The sequence below is a fragment of the Melopsittacus undulatus genome, chromosome 5 (genome assembly GCF_012275295.1).
Source record: "Melopsittacus undulatus isolate bMelUnd1 chromosome 5, bMelUnd1.mat.Z, whole genome shotgun sequence".
In the NCBI taxonomy this organism is placed as follows: Eukaryota; Metazoa; Chordata; class Aves; order Psittaciformes; family Psittaculidae; genus Melopsittacus; species Melopsittacus undulatus.
In genome coordinates, this window is record NC_047531.1 from 62,394,420 (window position 1) to 62,400,419 (window position 6,000).

Genomic DNA, 6,000 nt, shown 5'->3' on the forward strand with positions numbered 1-6,000 from the left:
TTCCAGATCAGCTTCTCCCTGGTGAGCTAGTTGTTTCCAATCCTAACCATTCAAACACACATGTCCCACTGCCTAAATGTCATACCTTCTCAGGCCCCATTTCCCATTAGGCCTTGCATTGAGTTGATCATAAGCTCCTTCTGGGAGCAGTAAGTCTCAAATTTACCTACTTACTCCTCTACTTGCAACCTAATCTTGAGAGGGATATTCATGTAACATGAGCTTTGTCACCAAGCTGATTACTATTCTCTGCAACTATTTTATTTGTTGAAAGAAACATAGAAATTAAGCTTCCTTTCAATACCTGCTCTTTGCCTATCATTTAACTCACCATATTTGTTAGTCTAAACACATGATAAATTCTCACAAAACTGTGAAAGAGCTTTAATGCTGTGAAATGTTTCCCCACCATTCCTGAGCAGAACACAGAAGCTGACACACCACATTGAGTTTTCTTGTGGCAGGAAGACAGCTAACTATTGTACTATGAACTTACAGTGATTTAATATTATTATAGCAGACAGAGGACAACTCTAAGTACCTTTTCAAAATCTGTCCTATCCTTTGCTCAGAGACTTGTTTCAGGTCTTTCGCAATTCATTATACTTTTTGGCCTCACTGTTTTCTTCCAATTCTCAGAAAATTTGAGTTACCCTCTTTTCAACTTCATGAATGTCCACTACTTTTCACCTTTTGGTACCCTGTTTAGCTGTGTCTGAACCACCAGTGAAGGGCTTGAACTCCCTGATTATCCACAGTACATACTTGTTAGTTTCTTCCTGAACTGTGAGCTGGAGCAATTCAATTCCCCTAGTCACAGAAGAGAACAGTTTGCTCTAAGGCCTAACATGTATACATCTACATCACTTTGTTGGGGAGCTAAGCCTTATTCCCAGGTCCCTTAAAAGCAATACTTCTATAGCTTTAATCATCATGTACCAGATCCCATGAGCAATTATTACCTTCTTGCATTGCAGCCTGCATGCCTCCTACTTTCCCTTCTGACCCCTTGCCATCCTCTTTACTCATGTGTCTTGATTCCTGCTTCAAGGACAGGAATCATGTTTTGATTCCTGTTTCATTCTAGTAGTACTTTCTGCTGGAAAAGGCCCTCAACTTTTAGCCACCAAATACTTCCCTTTGTTTCAATGACCATGACATGCCTCCAGTATTTACGGACACTGATTTTTTTTCCTGTTTTATGAAGTGTTGAATTTACATCTATCAATGGTATTTGACCTAAGATATTAGACAAAAAACAAGGTGGCCACACCATTAGGGATGGAGGCAGTAGATGTGAAATGCAGGGAGAATTCTCTTTGACTTCAGGAGTCAAATATGTGGGAATATTATTGAAATCAGCATACCACATAAGTTGAGGTGTCTGATGAGAGGCAACATGACATCCAGCTCCATAAATAGAACGTTGTTTCTTTTGGGGTTTGAAACAATTTTGAGCACAATACAATGTTAAAAGGAGGACTGGGTCCTGAGACTACTTCTGTGAAAAGGAATTGATTAGTATTGAGCTCTGCTTTTATTCTAAGCTGAAACACCTTGGAATACTGTTCCTTAAGTTATCCTGTAATTTTTATTTTAAATTATGTTAGATTCCTGGTAATTGTGTACCATCTATAAATTACAAGGTTATAATATTTGGGAAAGTTGCATTAACATGGCAAAGAATCTTCTAGTCAGTTTTAAGAACACAGATTTTTTTCTTGACAAACAGAAACTGTGGGGTTATTTGAAATTCAAATATAAAAAATATTATTCTAAACCATTTTAGCACTATTATTTGGTCGATGAGAAAATGAACATGAGCCGGCTTCAGTGTGTGCTTACAGCCCAGAAAGGAGCGTGACCAGCAGGTCGAAGGAGGTGATCCTGCCCCTCTACTCTGCTCTTGTGCGACCTCACTTGGAGTATTGTGTGCAGTTCTGGTGCCCTCAACATAAAAAGGACATGGAACTGTTAGAACAAGTCCAGGGGAGGGCCACGAGGATGATCAGGGGACTGGAGCACCTCCCGTATGAAGACAGGCTGAAAAAGTTGGGGCTGTTCAGCCTGGAGAAGAGAAGGCTGCGTGGAGACCTCATAGCAGCCTTCCAGTATCTGAAGGGGGCCTACAGTGATGCTGGGGAGGGACTATTCATTAGGGACTGTAGTGACAGGACAAGGGGTAACGGGTTGAAACTTAAACAGCAGAGGTTTAGACTGGATCTAAGGAAGAAATGCTTTCCTGTTAGGGTAGTGAGGTACTGGAATGGGTTGCCCAGGGAGGTAGTGAATGATCCATCCCTGGCAGTGTTCAAGGCCAGGTTAGATGAAGCCTTGGGTGATATGGTTTAGTGTGAGGTGTCCCTGCCATGGCAGGGGGGTTGGAACTAGATGATCTTAAGGTCCTTTCCAATCCTAACTGTTCTATGATTCTATGATTCTATTATGTGAACTCTTCAAAGAACATTCCCTTAGAACACACACCACAATGAAAGCTTATGAATGGGGAAGAACTATCCTAAACACACCTTAGTGCTTTCCTTGTTTTTCAGTCTTCTACCTGCCTGACCTCTACTAAAGTCACTTTCTCAGTTAACAACATATTCCCTCAGGAAATACTTACTTCTCATTGCTGTAACAAATTCCTCTGGAAGAATGGGAAATTTTTACTGCTTTTACATAGGCCTAGAGGTACAGAGACTTGAATTCTTTTGTGGATCTTTGCTTCACTCCATCTAAATCATGTTGTATTCTGAAAGAGAAGCCAGAAGGCAGTTCTGGATTTAAAAATTTAGAATAAATCTGAGAGTTCCTACCAGAGCCTCAACAGACCCAGCTCCACCAACACTCATGGTCATAAGCTGCTTTATATAGCTTTAAGGTCCTGCATCATCAGGGGTACGATGTATATCTATGTTTAGAATAAATGAGCCTAAGAAAAACCAACCAAATGACCACCATTTATTAGGAATTAGCTTTTCATTAAACCATGCAGGATTAATATTTGAAAATAGCATTTCTATTGAATGCTTCTATTTAAAAATTCTAATTCTCATTATATTCCGTCTGACACCACAGGTACTGAGCAACTCTGTCCCAAACATTCAGAATTCAAAGACAAGTCAGCTGGAAATATAGGATCATAGACAAAGAGAGCTGCAAGCTGTCTGTTGGTATGTGCTGTATATGCTTGCAGGATTTGTTTTGTTCCTCAAGAAACATATCCAGCCCTATAGGCTATAATTTTGTGGAACACCAAATAAACAGAGGAGAGTAATCTTAAATATTGAGATTGTGGATTGGAGTTATTTTAAAAACAGATTCTGAACTGATTTCAATAACAAGTGTTCCAGTTTATGACCACCCACTGAATAGCATCAATTTCTGTAAAATTTTGTCTTCTTAAAGCCTCTGTTAATTTTTGTAAGTAACACTTATTTTTAGCATGTGGCTATCTAAAATTCTGCTATCCATCATACAGACAGAAATATTTTTGATGCCACAATGGACAAGATTATGGCTACTGAATTTCATGGTGCACTATTTCTTGTTAATATTATTCAACTGAGGTGCCGTGAGGTAGAGACAAGATTGTGAAATGCACTGTTTTGGAAATTGTGTGCTAGGCTGTAGACACTGCCTGATGCTACTCACCCACCCCCTAGATACAGTCACAATAAGAAAACTACAAACATAGTATTTCTGTTATTAGAAAGGTTACACAGGATAGTCTTTCACAGTACTTCATAGGATGGTGTATTTAACTGTGGGAGTCTTCTTTCCAGGTCTGTATTATGCAAAATGTCAGACTAGACTCTAAAACAATATAGGAAGAATCAAACATCAAGTATACAACTAGGGCTCAAATGATTTCCAAATATTGATGCCAATGCGTATAAGGATCAGCTGTAAGATGACTTGTGTACATTAGAAAAATGAGCAAACGATAAAAGAAAAATAAGAAAATCAGTAGCTGTTTCAAAGATGAAGTTGTGTTACTACAGGTATTTTGCACAGCTTGACATTGCTTGATGAAGTCACTTAGTTTTGAAAGCACCCGAAGGACTGAAAACGAAACTTTTTTCCTTTTTATTTGCTTCATTATTTTTGTTTTCAAAATTGAGACAGAAATAAGAAACACATTCTTCCTTACAAGCTGTGGTAAAATAATTCAAACAAGTTCACTCTTTCAGACAAAGCCTTCTATTTAAACTTTAGAGGTTTAGTTAGCCTCACAAAGCAGATGTCTGGAGACACTGGGAGAAATAACTAACTGGAGGAAACCGGAACTTGCATGGCATCCTCCCAGGAGCTACTTCACTGTTTACCAAGAACAGAAGCTGATAAAAAAAGCTTTATGCAAGCCTGTTACATATACACTTTGGGCAAAAGTTGATTTTGAGAGCAGATTAAGTCAGCAAGAAGTTTTGTAACTACCTGAAGTTAGTAGAGAAGAACCGATGGAAAAAAATGTGTATACATGTACAGAATAAAGGACAAATGTACTGTGAAAAGCATGCTTTTCAGAGAAAAGTAACAGCTATAGAAAAGTATTTTAAAGATGTCTGCCACAGTGTTGCTTCCTTTCTGAAGTATTCATCCTTGGTTAACAAGACTAACAAACCCTACCACTCAGCCTAAAGCTGTAGCTGGTCCATTTTACCATGTGCAAAGCCTGCCTATACAAATGCTTTTTCTTTGCTCTAATGCATCTTCCTTTCTGACATTTCAGAGAAAACAATGGCACCCCTCTGGGACAGGCTGTGGAGAGTTTGGATTTGATATTGTTTGTGGGACACTGTTCTATTTATCACACAATAGGGTTTCCATTTCTCCATCAGTTCCATTGTGTAAATCCCACTGCTTTTCTTAAAATTACATTTTAAATTATAGCCTATCAGCCCCCTAAGGCATGTAGACCCTGGGTGCCCCATAAATTTAAAGTTATTACTGCTCACTATTGCCATGAATGAGTTGGTTATTTTTTTTTAAGCAGCAAGTGAATGGAATATACATTGAAAATACAATACAGCTGCAGCTTCTTTAATAGTGTGCCTTTCAAGAGGTACAAGACGTTAACATAACCTTTCTGAAACGATATGAAAGTCTGCCCAAGCTATAATTCATCACATAAAGGTTGAATAATGCCCTGTCTACTCTCAAGAAGTAGCCATAGATAGCTCTGGTTGTACAACATGGCTGTGGCCTGCATGCTGAGCACACCTCATTGTTGTGTTGATGTGGATGAAAGTCATTAACGTGTGCAAAGTCACAGGAAGCCACACAACTAACATATTTTTGCCTGATCTGTGCCCAAGCAAGGTTATTCTTACAGCAACAAGTGAGCCTAAGAGAGAAGTGAGAAAGAAGGAAGCACAGGGGATGCAGAGCACTCAATATGCAGCTGCTGCTACAGTCCTGCCTGTATGACCAGTGGATTTTTTAACTCACCCAACCTCTTCCTGACACAGGCACACAGATGTGCATACAAAGCCCCCCAGCAAAGAACAACAGAAGCAGAGTCTCCATTTTCCTTCTCACACTTTCTTAGAAAGAAAACGTGTATTTGGAGTTGATGAATTTTGTCATTTCTGCAATAGCCCTTGACACTACATTAATTCTGTTTAGGTTACAAACTGCATTAAGTTACTGCGTTATAGACCATACATTTTAATCCTGATACAACACCATCAAGCAAGAACAACAGTAGCTTATTTTCATCTTATGTGTTTTGCATCTTTACAGAATGCAGGCAGTAGGCATTAGCATTATTTCCAATGAAGCTTTGAAGACTGGAAAATGTTTATAATTACTTGCGTTGAACTCTGATAAAAGACATGGGGAAAACCCTAGAACAATCCAAAAAGTTGGGAGTAAAACATTACATAGGGATAGGTGAAGCATTTTGTCCATTGCAGCAATCTAAGGGTAAATCCTGTTTGATCAATTTGGCGGCCTTCTATGATGGGGCTATGGAACTGATGGACAGGGGCAGAGCAG